The 15052-nt window shown below is 38.0% G+C and overlaps 1 long non-coding RNA gene across 1 annotated transcript; it reads right to left on the reverse strand.

Annotated features, from left to right (window-relative positions):
- Positions 1-814: 814 nt before the first annotated feature.
- On the reverse strand, positions 815-14540 carry LOC145794719 (uncharacterized). The gene is made up of 5 exons (XR_014334645.1): positions 14371-14540; positions 13416-13509; positions 9638-9732; positions 1069-1114; positions 815-980 (listed from the first exon to the last, which is right to left on the reverse strand). It is a non-coding gene; the product is annotated as an uncharacterized LOC145794719 (long non-coding RNA).
- Positions 14541-15052: the final 512 nt, after the last annotated feature.

Consider the following 15052-nt stretch of genomic DNA (forward strand, 5'->3'; position numbering starts at 1 on the left):
ACTTCTAAGACGTGAAAGTCAATCTCATGTTGTCCCGGCCCAACCTTGGTCTGAATTTTCACTGTCCCCATTACTTCCTGGCTTGTGTTATCATATGCCCGAATCATCTGGGCTGTCAGCGCACAGTCCGCGGTCTTTAAACCGATTGCATATGCAGTTCTTGCCGGGCACACATTGATGGCGGACCTTGTGCCGACGAGCACCACGGGTATCCATTTGTTTCTGCACTCCACAGAGATGTAAAGTGGCTTGTTATGGTTCGCACCCTCAAGTGGCAATTCTTTCACTACAAAAACATATAAAGATCACACTTTTTTTGTGTGATGTATGTTATTTAATCACACCTTTTAAGTTTTGTTAACGTGTGATCTTTGGGAGTGTGATTAAAAGGGGTCATTTTTAATCACACCATTTAAGTGTGATTAATAACATTTGGATCACACCTTTTAAGTGTGAGTAAAGATATTTAGATCACACATTTTAAGTGTGATTAATAACATTTAGATCACATTTTTTAAGTGTGATTAAAAATAATTAGATCACATTTTTTAAGTGTGATTAATAATATTTAGATCATACATTTTAAGTGAGATTAATAACATTTAGATCACACCTTTTAAGTGTGATTAAAAATATTTAGATCACATCTTTTAAGTGTGATAATAAACATTTAGATTACAGATTTTAAGTGTGATTAATATCTAATAAAACATGTGATTAATAATCAGATAAGATCACACGTTATATGCATTTGAAGATTGTAATACACACTATATACTATAGTTTGAATCACAACCATATATTGAATGGAATAACGTCATATATTTCATAAATGAAAATTAAATGTTCAAAGTATATACAAAGGAATTAATAAAAAGTTTTTAATTGTGCTTACATATATTAAAACATAAAAAAACTTGAAAAAACGAAATTGTTGAATTCTTTGACCATATTTTGCATTTCTCCAAGAAATTTCTGACCTGAAAAATAAAAACACAAATTAATTCAGAAACCGCTAGAAGCATATGAATAAACTTAATATTTTTGTAGAGATTGTTCTTATCTTACAAAAGACAAAATCGAATGTTTTCTCATCACACTGACTCTTTATCTCCTTCATCAATAGAAAATGAATAACAACTTTGATTATTACTTGTATAAAGGATTACCATATATAAATATGACATATACAGAGAATCAATAAATCCAAAATGAAGATCTTCAATGTATGAGCATATATTTTAAAGTCATAAAACCAAATATACATAGAATCAACAAATCTAAAATGAAATCTTGAAGTCATTATATAGTCCTTACCAACTATGGGGATGTATTTTCTGAATACCAACACGTGGCAAGGTGACGCCGACGTGTCAGCCGAGGTGCCACGTGTCCAAGTTATAACGCCGAGGTGATCTCGGCAAGGCCGAGATTGTCTCCGAAGATATCAGAATCCGAGATAAATGGATAAAAGATAAAGGACAGGAGTCCTAGAGTAAAGAGGAGACTTAGCTATGATAAGGATAAAGCTCTTAGGGAGTTTATCTTTATCTCTTGAGAAATCCAAAGTAAGCACTGAATGGGAGTCCATAGAAGTCAGGCTTCTAGTGGGATCAGGATTGAGTTGGCTATAAAAGAGAGGCACCCCCGTGGGTCTAAGGTACGTAATTTTATGCTTTGAGCAGTAAGTTTAGCACTTGATTATCTTTGAGAGATATACTGACTTGATCGTCGGAGTGCCCCCGGGTGGAAGAGCCACCGCCGGAGCTTTTTCTTTCTGTTACAGGTTAGCTGAAGCCATCTATTCTGCCAGTGCTCTTCAGCTGATTACTAGGCGGGCAGTGTGGTCAGAAAATTACCCACACAATTTGGCGCCGTCTGTGGGAAACTTAGAAGAATAGATGGCCAGTAACGGACAGAAGGAAAACATTGGGGGCGACACTCCTACTGGAAGTGGCAAACCAATTGACCTTGACATTGAAGGAGACAACCACAATGCAGAAACTCATAACTAGACCCACGGCGCGAAAGACGTCGGCCAGGAGGGCGACACTTCGAAGAGGACAGAACAAGGCAAGTACTATAACGAAGATAACCTTTAGGTATGGAGGGATAGGTGCCTACGGAGGGATGAGGAAGTAAAAGAATTGGCAAACAAGTTGGCAGACCTTCAGCCAGTCGTCAACTTCATGATGCAAAATAATGTCACGCAGCCACCATACCCGCTGCAGGATACGCCGATACCCACAACTAATACACAAAAGAGGGGAAGAAGAGCAATCCCCGAAGTCCCTCAGCACACCAGGAGTGGAAGGCACTCTCACCGACCTTCCAAGGAAGTCGGACGAGAGGAGCCAAGACGAGAAGAGTCCCAAAGGACGTATCAGATGAAGGACCCAGAGCCCAAAAAACATCGGCATGTTCAAGGGCAAGGGCACTGCTTTGACACAACACATGGAGAGAGGTCAAAACGAGCCCACCACGAGGCTGAAAGTAGTGTGCCAAAAAGATTGAAGTCCATAGATAGCCGAGCTCCAGGGAGGAGCAAAGAAGACTTAAGAGATTACCTCAAGAGGAAGCAGCAGAATGCCGAAGCCGAGGTGACATCCCCAGATAAGCCGAGGACACCATTCTCGGTGGAATTGGATAGGTTCGATGCACCAAAGAGATTCAGTATGCCGAGGTTTCAAATATACGACGGCAAGTCGGACCCCAACTTCCACGTCGGACTATATTTGAACTCAATGGCATTGTATAGTGGGAACGAGCCGTTGCTCTGCAAAGTATTCCCCTCATCCTTTAGGGAGATTGCATCAGATTGGTTCCATAAACTACCGAAGGGAAGCGTGAAGACTTGGGAGGGCCTTGCTGAGATGTTTGTGGCCCGGTTCGTAACAAATAAGCTACAGCCATTAAGGGTGGATGCATTGACGGCCTTGAGGATCAGTAAGGATGAAGGCCTTAGGGCCTATGCAAAAAGATACTATGAGGTATTCAACCGAATACCAGAATGTAATCAAGAAGTAGCAGTCGTATCATTCAAGAATGGCCTAAAAGACAATTGTCCGCTACGGAAATCTTTGGCAAAAACTTTGCCAAAAAACATGGAAGAGCTCATGGAAAAAGTCGAGAAGTATGCCAGAGCCGAAGAAGACACATCGGCAAATAGGGAGATAAAACAAGAGAAAGGGAACGGCTCGCCGAAGCAAGGCCGAGGTAACAATGGAACGAGCAGGAAAGAGACAGAACTAAGGGCTACACAAGCAGTAACAATCGTGTTCCGAATCCTAATTCCCAAAGTCCTGGATCAAATTCGAAACCAGCTCTATTTCAGAACGCCAGAAAGGACTCCAGGAGAGTTCATGGGAAGAAACATTGGTAGGCATTGTGCCTACCACAATGCAGATGGACATACGACTCAGGGTTGCAGAACCCTGAAAACATATTTGGAAGACCTGGTAAGACAAGGACATCTGAGAGACCTTGTTGATGAAACCAGAACAAGGGAAGAACGAGCGAGATTGCCTCAAGCACCAGCAACCCCACCTCCCCCAGCACAACAACTACAGGCAGAAGGACCTCGGGTAATCAATGTAATCCACTCAAAGGTGAACGAAAACGAAATCTGAGGAGAAACCCAAAAGGTAAAACACCTGCAACATATCTATCAAGTCGGAGAAAAAAGACATCGGGCAGAACAATACTAGGGACCAATAATAACCTTCACTGAAGCCGACCTAGTGATGGTCCAGCACCCGCAAAATGATGCCTTGGTAGTATCCCTCCAGGTTGGGGAATGCCAAGTGAAACGCATCCTGATTGACCAAGGAAGCTCTTGTGACATCATGTATATCCGATGTTACAAGGAGCTCGGCCTTCACCCATATGACATGGAACGATCCAACGGCCCAATGGTCGGGTTCAATGGAACGCCGACATGGCCACTGGGAGCAGTAAGCTTAGAGGTGTGGGCTGGCACCAGGAAAATCAAGACAGAATTCACCGTCGTCAACACACCCTCCCCTTACAACATCATCTTGGGAAGACCATGGTTGCATGCGATGGGGGCAGTTCCCTCCACATTGCATCAACTGTTGCGATTCCCAACAGAGCATGGGATAGAAGAAGTCAGGGGTGATCAGCTACAGGCAAACAGTTGCTCCATGGCAGCAATGAAGTCTGCTTGCAACATTCAAGAGCTAGAGAAGGCAGAAATTGAAAAAGATGACGTGGAAGTCCTAGAAGACGTCGGCAAAGAGCCAGCCGAGAAGAGCGAAGAGGCACTAAAGAAAATCCTCGTCCAGGATAGGGATGAAGAACTTTTGTGCAAAATTCAAAATCAAGAACTACTTCTTAACACCAAGTTTTCCCCAAAGTAATGAGCAAGCAAAGGCAGCCAACAAAATAATCTTGGATGGAATAAAGAAGAGGCTACAGGTAGCAAAAAGAAAATGGGTAGACGAACTGCCCAAATATACTCTAGGCATATCGGACTACGCCGAGAAGATCAACTGGGAAAACCCCTTTGAAATTTTTCTATCATTAGAATTCCTTTGTTCTTTGGCCATTTGCCGAAATAAATAAATAAAGATTCAGTACTGTTTTCAAGATACTTGACATTGTCTCTGGAATACATGTATAATGTGAACCCAAGTGAAACTCAGGCTCACATTAGGGGGCAGAGGGAAAAGAAAAGTATTGCTTAACACTTGTTGAAATTTGTGGACAATTTACAAGTTAAGTTAAGCCGAGATCATTATTTACCACTTGTTGAAATTTGTGGACAATTTACAAGTTAGTCAAACCGAAAAATATTGCTCAACACTTGTTAAAATTTGTGGACAATTTACAAGTTAAGTTAAGCCTAGATCATTATTTACCACTTGTTGAAATTTGTGGACAATTTACAAGTTGGTTAAACCAAAAAGTATTGCTTAACACTTGTTGAAATTTGTGGACAATTTACAAGTTAAATTAAGCCGAGATCATTATTTACCACTTGTTCAAATTTGTGGACAATTTACAAGTTAGTCAAACCGAAAAATATTGCTTAACACTTGTTGAAATTTGTGAACAATTTACAAGTTAAGTTAAGCCGAGATCATTATTTACCACTTGTTGAAATTTGTGGACAATTTACAAGTTGGTTAAACCAAAAAGTATTGCTTAACACTTGTTGAAATTTGTGGACAATTTACAAGTTAAGTTAAGCCGAGATCATTGTTTACCACTTGTTGAAATTTGTGGACAATTTACAAGTTGGTTAAACTGAAGAGTGTTGCTTAAACACTTGTTGAAATTTGTGGACAATTTACAAGTTAAAGTTAAGCCAAAGACATTGTTTAAACATTTGTTGAAATTTGTGGACAATTTACAAGTCGAGTTAAACCAGCATGATACTCAGCACTTGTTAAGATTAAAACTGAGAAGTTTATGTATCCGAGGTGTGTTATCCCGAGAAGATTGCACAAAGAAGAAAGAGTACATATGATATATGCAAAATATTCTAAGTATAGAATCATACGAAGACAAAGAAGAAAAGACAGGAGTACAAGCATTCAATAAAAGAGAAAAGTTGTATTAACATTCCAAGAAAAAAGGGGGGCACATCGGCCATACAAAAAGCATACATTGTTGCCCAAAACAAAGAAGCCAGAAAATACAAGTAAGAAAAAGATAAACAGCTAAGACTCCTCCCCAACAGTTGGTTGAAGATCAAACACCACCTCAGCTTCCTTCTCTGCCGCTATCTCAACGTCAATTTCCTAAAGAGTTTTTTCAACCGTCTTGACCTCGGAAGGGATGTCGGCTGGTACAATCTTAGGAACAGCTTCTTTGGGAACCAAATCACCTTCATCATCCTGAGTCAAGTCTAGGACTTGCTCATTCTGAGGAGGGGACTTGGCCCCATCAGGGCCTTTGGATTTTCTGATCAAAGCATCGTCCTCTTCCTCCTCGGCCTCATCCTCAGCATCAGATTCACCTATATCTTCACTTGGAGTTGGGGCAGGAGGGAATGGCAAGGGAATGGAGTCAACCTTCCGCAGTGGAAAGTCATCAGGAATATTAAGTTTTTTAAGAAAGGACATCCAACCAAGGGTAAAACCCTTGTTGCATGCCTCCTTCACTTGTTTTTCGTAGGCCTCAGTAACGTCGGCCATACCCTGTGAATATGCCTTTTCATCGGCGTCTTTGATTTCAGCTTCTTTGGTGGCTAGGGCCACCTGAAGCTCTTTCTCAGCTTGAGCCATCTTTTCCTCGGCTTCTCTCCCTTGAGATTCAGCCACCTTTCTGATAGCTTCAGCAGCCTCAGCTTTCTCTTCGGCATTATTCTGGGCTTTAATTGCAGCTTCGGCTTGATCCTCCAGTTTCTTCATTTTTGATTCAAGGCCTTTATTGACCTTTTGAATAGAAGAGAACTCTTTTTTCATATCGGCCAGCTTTTGCCGATTCTCAAAAGACTGCATTGAGAATGAAAGGGCGTGTTGGATGGCCTGAAAGAGAACGAAAATATTAAAAGATATTCAAAGTGTGAAATAAAGAGAAAGAAAAAATTTGCCAAGAAGAAGACATTTACCTGAACAGAGTGCTGTAACATCAAGGCATAATTTTCATACTTGCTGTACTTGGCGTTCCGCTCCAAGTCGCCTGGGAGAAGTAAGGCGGTACTGAGTGAAACACCGACATTAATATCGTCGACACTGTCACTTGCCATTATAGGCTTATCCTCTAGGGTGATCTTGGGGGCCCAAGGGACAGCTGGTTTCTTTGACCCCGAAGTCGTTGCAGATGACCTCGACTTTTTTGATTTGGAAGATTCAGAAGGAGGTACTTCGGCAGACCTCTTCGAAGGGACAGAGGCAGTTCTCTGACTTGGAGCCAGTTGTGGGGCTAGCAAAGTGTCCTTAGTCTCAACCTGGGCCACTTTCGCCTTCGGTTGAGCTTTCTTTATTCTTTTTTTATTTTTCTGGAGGTTGGATTTGTGTTGGTTGTTCATCAATGGATGATGGAATGTCGGCTAGGAGGTCTTTAGTAATTGGCTTTGCACGACCCATCTCAGATGCAAGAACAAGACGTCGGCGACGCTTTCTTTTGGATGATGGAATGAGGTATGGAAGCGAGGTCGATGGCTATTCCGCTGGATCAGATGTTGATCCTTGGTCTGTTCGTGATGATGAAGCAACTGGAAGAGTTGTAGCAGAGGGAGGAGATGAGCTCTTCTTTTTCTTTTTCCTGGGATATCGGGGAGAGCTGATCTGTATGTTGGGATGAAGTTGAGAAACAGAGGTGCCTTTCGCTTCTCAATTGGAAAATCTAGAAGTCTCTTCAAGTCTTTGCTGGGGACAAAGGATTGGCGAAAATTTTTTGGTGGCTGACGAACAGCTGCAAAAAGAACAGACGTCAGAAACAGATAGAATATTCAAGACTTTGAAAGAAAATAGGCAAAGCTAAATGCTAGGCTCTTACCCTTGCCCTCTAAAACGGATCGGGGAAGAGGGTAGAGATGGATGTCCTCGTCTGGAGCAAACTCCCAATTTCCTGAGGTAATAAGATAGTCGTCTCCAGCCCCCTTGTTAGAGTCTGGGAGGTCGGCTACGATTTTGAATTCTGTAGACCTCGGCTTAAGATAGTAAATGAAGCCTTTTTCTTTCAAGTTAAGGGCACACATGGTGTAACAATACTGTATATCGGCTAGGGTGATCCTAACATTTTCTTGTCTAGCTAAGGCAATAATACCAAAAATCACTCGATAAGAGTTGATTGCCAGTTGCATGGGGTTCAACTTATAATAATGAAGGATCTCGCGAAAAAGGAAGTTGAGTGGGAACCGGAGTCCACACTCAGTAAAAGCTACAATGGGAAGGGGCATGGCGTTTTCTGTAAGCATGATAGAGTCATTATCCCCAGCCAGTCTCAAATGGACATCGGCAGGGATGGAGAACTCCTACCTAAAGTACTCAAGTTTGGTCGGGATATCTACCCTGTGTCTCCACATACCCATGATATCGGCCTAAATTAGAAGGGTTGAAATTCAAAAGAAAGATATTTCTTATTAATGAGACCTCGGCAAATACCTAGGTTTGGGCTGGTACAGAAATTTGTAAGGAATGTTTGCAGTTTTGCCCTAAATTGTGGGTTCTACAAAAAAATCCCAAACCTAAGCTATGAAGATAAAGATCAAAGGTACAGATCTGGAAAAGATGCAAAAAAAAAAAACAGAAGACAAAAACAAAGTTTTAGAAACAAGAATTGGAATGGGCTATCAAGAACATGAAGAATACAAGAGTATATGTCCAAGAACAGTGGCAAAAGTGCAAAGAAGTAGTGAAACAGTGCGTATGTTCAAAATGTGGGCAAAGGCACAATCATGAATGAATGCATTCAGATGTACGATTTACAAATTGAAAAAGCTTGAAACAGTACAGTCATGGCGACAGCAAAAGAAGAAGAAACATCAGGAACTGAAAACGAAAGAAACAGACGCTTACCAGAAAAAATGAGGCCAGAAAGGGATTTGCCGATGTCCTACGACGATTGCAAGAGCAGCAGACCGGTGGAAATCTTGCCGGAAGGGGTGAACGGAATAAGTTGCAGAGCTTGGGAAGCTTAAGCGATGGCGGATTTGAAAGAAAAGTTTTAGAGAGAGAAAAAACAAGAGAACTCAGATGCAAAAGTGAAGAGACGAAAGAAAGGGGGAAAGATTTTGTCAAAAAATGAAAACGGTGGCAAAAAAGTAATCAATACGCCTAAAAGTGCGCATACGTCAGACGGCGCATGTGAGAAACAGATGACTTATGGGCGCGTCACAAGCACGAGCCAGTAAGAAAGAAACGCGTGATTGAAACGGTTGAGTTGAAGTGCATAACAGTTCATGCGCGTAAAAAGATCCTTAAAAATCTTGATTTTTTAGGGAAAGCATTCGGCCAGAAATGGATGATCTCAGCTATCAAACTTTAATCCAATTTACTGGAAGAAAATACAGATATAGGTTCCATCACCTCAGAATGCCGAGGTAATAGAACCTAGAGGGCAGTTGTGGGGATGTATTTTCTGAATACCAACACGTGGCAAGGTGACGCCGACGTGTCAGCCGAGGTGCCACCTGTCCAGGTTATGACGCCGAGGTGATCTCGGCAAGGCCGAGATTGTCTCCGAAGATATCGGAATCCGAGATAAATGAATAAAAGATAAGGGACAGGAGTCCTAGAGTAAAGAGGAGACTTAGCTAAGATAAGGATAAAGCTCTTAGGGAGTTTATTTTTATCTCTTGAGAAATCCAACGTAAGCACTGAATGGGAGTTCATAGAAGTCAGGCTTCTAGTGGGATCAGGATTGAGTTGGCTATAAAAGAGAGGCACCCCCGTGGGTCTAAGGTACGCAATTTTATGCTTTGAGCAGTAAGTTTAGCACTTGATTATCTTTGAAAGATATACTGACTTGATCGTCGGAGTGCCCCCGGGTGGAAGAGCCACCGCCGGAGCTTTTTCTTTCTGTTACAGGTTAGCTGAAGCCATCTATTCTGTCGGTGCTCTCCAGCTGATTACTAGGCGGGCAGTGTGGTCAGAAAATTACCCACACACCAACTAAAGAAATTGTTGATTGGCAATTTAAAGAACGGAAGTTATATCATACTTACATTGGATTTCAACTCATAATCTTTAGTACGAAATTAATCCATTCAACTCGCACTTCATCAAGTTCGGCTTCTGTGTATGTCTTTTTTCCATTGAACTGCAAGAGGTTATTTACAAACAATTAGATAATATGAAGAAGATGTACAAGTATCATGAATATTAATAGTAATAAAAGTTTAGAGTTTATCTCACATTTTGTTTTCTTGGGATGCTTTGATCATTAATGAGGTCTTTCATACACCGCATTACATAAAACCCACATTCCACACTTGTAGGTTGTTGCGGGGACTACATGAAAGCAGTTTCATTATTATTAGAAACTACATATAAAGTGTTATGATCAAGCTTAACAATCATTAGCATAAATATAAGTATGATAAAATGACTTGTTAAGCATTTCTTGCACATATGTTGCTTGTGTCTCCATGACTTGTTAAGTTATTATACTGCACAATGTTTCCTTGAGTCCTTTTGTTCAGTTTATTCGGTAAAAGTTTTTATAGATTTGCTATCAACTAAACTAACATTTATAAATGCAATTATTCCATTGCTATGGTTTATTAGGGATACTTTTTGGTAGTTCCTGCTGAGTGACAAATTATTGTGTTGATTGTTGTAGATTTTTTATTGACATGAGTGTTTATTTTAACTCCATTGTTGAAATTTATATTCCAGATTGGGTGTTTTTCAAGTTGAGTCAATTTGAATTATTCGTCTTACTTCTTCCTTTAAACCGAACCTTTCTAGGCTGTATGTTTCATGTTCAGATGGTTGCATATCTTGATCCCAGTCCTATAAAATTAATATTCTAAAATATGTAAAATGAAAACAAAGAAGAGAATTCATTTACAAAAATAAATGTATACTATTTGTTTCCTTATTTTTTGTTGAAAATATTACTGGTAAGTTGGTTAATCAAAGTAAAGTCAGTCCCATAATCTACTGCACATTTGATATTTTTTTAATATTGGATGAACAATCGTACCTTTCTTCATTAATATTTGAAGATCTTGACAAGTATTTTCCCCCCTTTCCCCATCCACAATCAAAGAGTTAGGTGATTTTCTTTTTCTTTGCTATGTGTAATCCTAGTTATAAATGATTTTATTAAAAGGAGATCTCTGCGAAGATTTGGTTGGAAACCCCATTTCATTAATTTGGAATTTGCATCTATGTGTATCAAGTTGTGGTAGTAGGTTGTTTTGGGCTCAAGCCCATTGTTAATTTTTTACCATGTTTAAGTAGATAATTTTTTGTAAGAGTTAGAGTGATCAGATGAACCCATTCTCTCTTTTCACCTCCTATTCTCTTGTCTCACATATGCGCGTCTATATTTATGCATATTCTACTAGTTAAATTATTGAACAATAGAATAATATAATGCACACTGCATTGTTCCCATAATTAATCTGTTTTATTTATTTATTGTTATATTTTTTCAACCACAGCTCGCTTCTCCCCTAATGACAAATATTCAAGGCAAAGGGTTCTTCTGAAGAAACGATTTGGATTGTTGCCAACCCAAAAGCCAGGTCCGAAGTATTGAGTACTTCACCGGCTTCTTCTTCGTTAGTATTTTTACTGTTGTGGGCTTTTCTATATCATGTCAAATTGGGTATGGAAGAGTTTATCTTTATGTAGCTGTCCAACTTAATAGCAGTAACAGTTTACATGAGGTAGGTCAGCAGTAAGGTTTTCGGATGCTGAGATTGAACTACATTACATTTTGGAGAGTTTTGGTTAGATATGTTGCACGGTTGTTAATGATCTGATTTGTTCCTGGATCGAGACATAAAAACTTGCTTATTATTGTCATTGCTGATATTAAGCCACAGTAGATGGTGACCGCATTGTAGAAGAATTGCAGGGCTCAGTCACAAATCAATTACCCCACCCCACCCCACCCCCCCAGCCGAAATTTTTTGGGTCAATTCCTAACACAACCATACAGAGTGCATGAACTTATATACATATATGGCATAACCATCTAATTGAACTACAGTTCTAACTACTCTATAACCAAGTCAACCTAACTGTAGTTAATCCTAACTACATAACTGTGTCAATTTGGGAGTGGAATGATGAGGTATAGCCCAACTAACTTAGGTGGTTTGCCTCCCAAACAAGCAGCAACTTGCAACAACAAAAACAGCTATACAACAGCAGCAGCAGCAAAACAGCTCTGCACCATGCTTGCTGATGCATACTGTTTGTAGGCTACTTGAAGGTTGGCAAGCTAACGGGCAGAATTAACATTTCTTTTTGTGCCAATCCTTCGCAATCATATCACTAATTTCTTGGCATAGATTAAAATCAAGATTCAGCCGATTAGCTTTAATTTAGTGTTGCTACCTTTTGACTCAAAAATTCAATTCTGCCACTATTGAATGTGGAAAGAACTATATAATCTACTAATAATAATAGTCAATTTTGTAAAATAAGAATGTTTGGCTCCTAGATTTGGACCTAATCCCTTCAAACCTAGTGATGTGGTATGCCTGTCAGGACATTACAAGGCAATCCTTCTCAAATATTGTCTTCTTCGACCCCTTTTTTTTTCTGAGTTAATAATGTCAACACGATGGTATTTTCCTATCATATTTTATTTATTATTTTATGCGTGAATATTATATTGATAATAAATATAATAGTCGGAAAATTTTGAAGAATTGGCAGAACGATAAAATTTGATAATAAGATCCAACTTCATCATTAACTTCAAGACTTTGGCTTGAATCTTGATAATTTAAATAAATAAAAAACTCTCACAGTTCCAGAAATTAGCAATTTGATTTTAATCTATGCCAAACAGTAAATTGGCTTGAATCTTGATTTTAAAAAACTCTCATGCAAACTAGCTTGAATCTTGATTTTAATCTATGCCAAGAAATTAGTGATATGATTGTGAAGGATTGGCACCAATGTTTCTGTTGATCAGAGAGGGGGGCTTTACCAGCCATATCAATGATCGCCTCTGCATTTGATTCATCAGCATTCCTTCCTAAACGATTATAGCTGGATATGCAAGGATTTCATAAGGAATTAAGACTAGAATGACAAAAAGAAATGAAGGTAACTATATGGCAACAAAGGCTGCATCGTGTTCACATGAAGGAGCATGGTAGATTAGAGCATCAATACATGACATGCAGAATATTAATCATGATGTTTGTCTCAATCTTCCAACACTATGAAAGTGAATTACCTCGTCAAAGCTCAACAATCATAAATACTTATCCACTTATGCCAAGTATTACTATTCTGTTATTGGAATCATACAGTTCACAATTCAAATCGTACAATTCTATTCGATTCAGTGAGTAATCGATATGAACATGTTGCATAAATCGAAAATAGTTGTGAACCGTGAGTGAATCGGTGAATCGGTGAATCGATTGATTCACTTTTGATTAGCTAAAATCAATTTTGGATTCTTTTTTGCTTACAGATTCAAAGCCTTACTACTAGATTTCTAGATAGAAACAAAAATTATATATTGCTCAAATTGAAATACCATAAGATTATTGTCGATAATAGATACTTTAGGAATTCAAGATGAATTTGCATCTTATTATGACCTTTCCAGAATATATGACAGCATTTTCAATACATTAATAGTTGTTAAAATTTCTTCTTTTTCAAGGCCACAAAACTCAGGTCAATCAAGCATTAATGCATTCATAACATTAAAGCACGAAACAAAGGTGCTGTGAAAGGCAAAAACAGGCTCGGGACAAGTAATGTGAACAATGGTTAATTCAATAACCAAATGATATTGACCTGGTGTAAAGAAAGAGCGGATTTATATCAGCCTCAAATTGAAGGTGCCTTAGATTTCTAGCAAATGTGGACTTTTTGCAAGAATTCTCACAGCCTGATAGCAAAATGAAGAAACAGAAAACCTTATTAAGATGATAAAAAGATTAAACAGCAGCAATGTTTAGGACAAAAGCAGGGGAGCCACGTTTAACTATGGGGGAATCTATCAACCAGCAAATTCTGCAGTACTGTAACAAGATAAATTATCCCAAATTGGATGCAGATGTCATGTTTTAATTTTGTGGCCAACCCAATGGGGTCATTGATATTGTAAATATGTGTTTGGAATAAGGAGGTGAAATCAATCTACTTGATTTTAATCTATAGCAGCAAAATTAATAATTCTAGAACTATGAGGATAGTTTTTACAGTTTTTTCCCCCCTAATAAAACCAGTTCACCTATAAAAATATATGGAATTTATGAGGAATGGATGGAGAGATTCAAAGACATGGAAATAAATCAGTAAACCAAAAACATATGAATACATCAATAAAAACCAAACAATTGAGACATAAGAAGCACAAAAAAAATGAAGTAAACCAAACAAATGAACCAGCTTCAAATGATGAAAAACAGAGAACCAACTTCAAAAAACAGGGAACCAGCTTTAAATGAACCCACTGCAAGCCCCACCGTTTCATCAACCCTAGACCACATCTTCCACACATTCAGATACAAATACACTATCAACATAAAGTATAAAAAATAAAAAATAAAAATTCCAACTCTGATTTACAAAACCCAAATACAATATCAACATTCCCACCCAAAACCCTCATTCCAAATGAAACACTATATTTATATAATTCCATTAATAATAATCATAATCATATACAAATATATCTTATGAATGACATACGAAAGGAGCATAAAAAAAAAAAAAAAAAAAAAAAAAAAAAAAAAAAAAAACTCACCAAAAGTTTGAAGATTCAACAGAGACGAAGACTTGAGTGAGTAACAATGGGAATTTTGGAGCTGCAAACCAAATTAGGGAAAACGAATTAGAAAGAGAGGCAAAACAGAATTGGAAAAGGAAGAGTCTGGTATATGTTTGGAACTTCTAAATCTTCTTTGGAAGAAGGCGTGTCTGGAGTAGTGGAAGAGGAAAAGGCACCAATTTTGGGATATATTTTTGTACAAAAAAATATATTCAATATATATAATCACATTTATATTTTTATTATATATAATCACACTTAATTAGAAAGTGTCATTAAAATATATATATATATATATATATATATATAATGACATTTAATTAAAAAGTGACATAAAAAATAAATATATCGCATGTTAATTAAAAAATGTGGTTAAAAAATGTATATATATAATCACACTTAATTGAAAAGTCTGATAAAAAAATATATATATAATGATACTTAATTAAAAAGTGACATAAAAAATAAATATATCACATGTTAATTAAAAAGTGTAATTAAAAAATGTATATCTATAATCACACTTAATTGAAAAGTGTTAGAAAAAATAAATATTATCACACTCAATCAAATCAAGTATGATTAAAATATCGATCTAATTTTTTTTATCACACTTTGAATAAAAGTGAGATATTTTCATGTATCAAAGTGTAATCTT

Source organism: Camellia sinensis, chromosome 7 (genome assembly GCF_055761805.1).
Source record: "Camellia sinensis isolate YWXY chromosome 7, ASM5576180v1, whole genome shotgun sequence".
Lineage (NCBI taxonomy): Eukaryota > Viridiplantae > Streptophyta > Magnoliopsida > Ericales > Theaceae > Camellia > Camellia sinensis.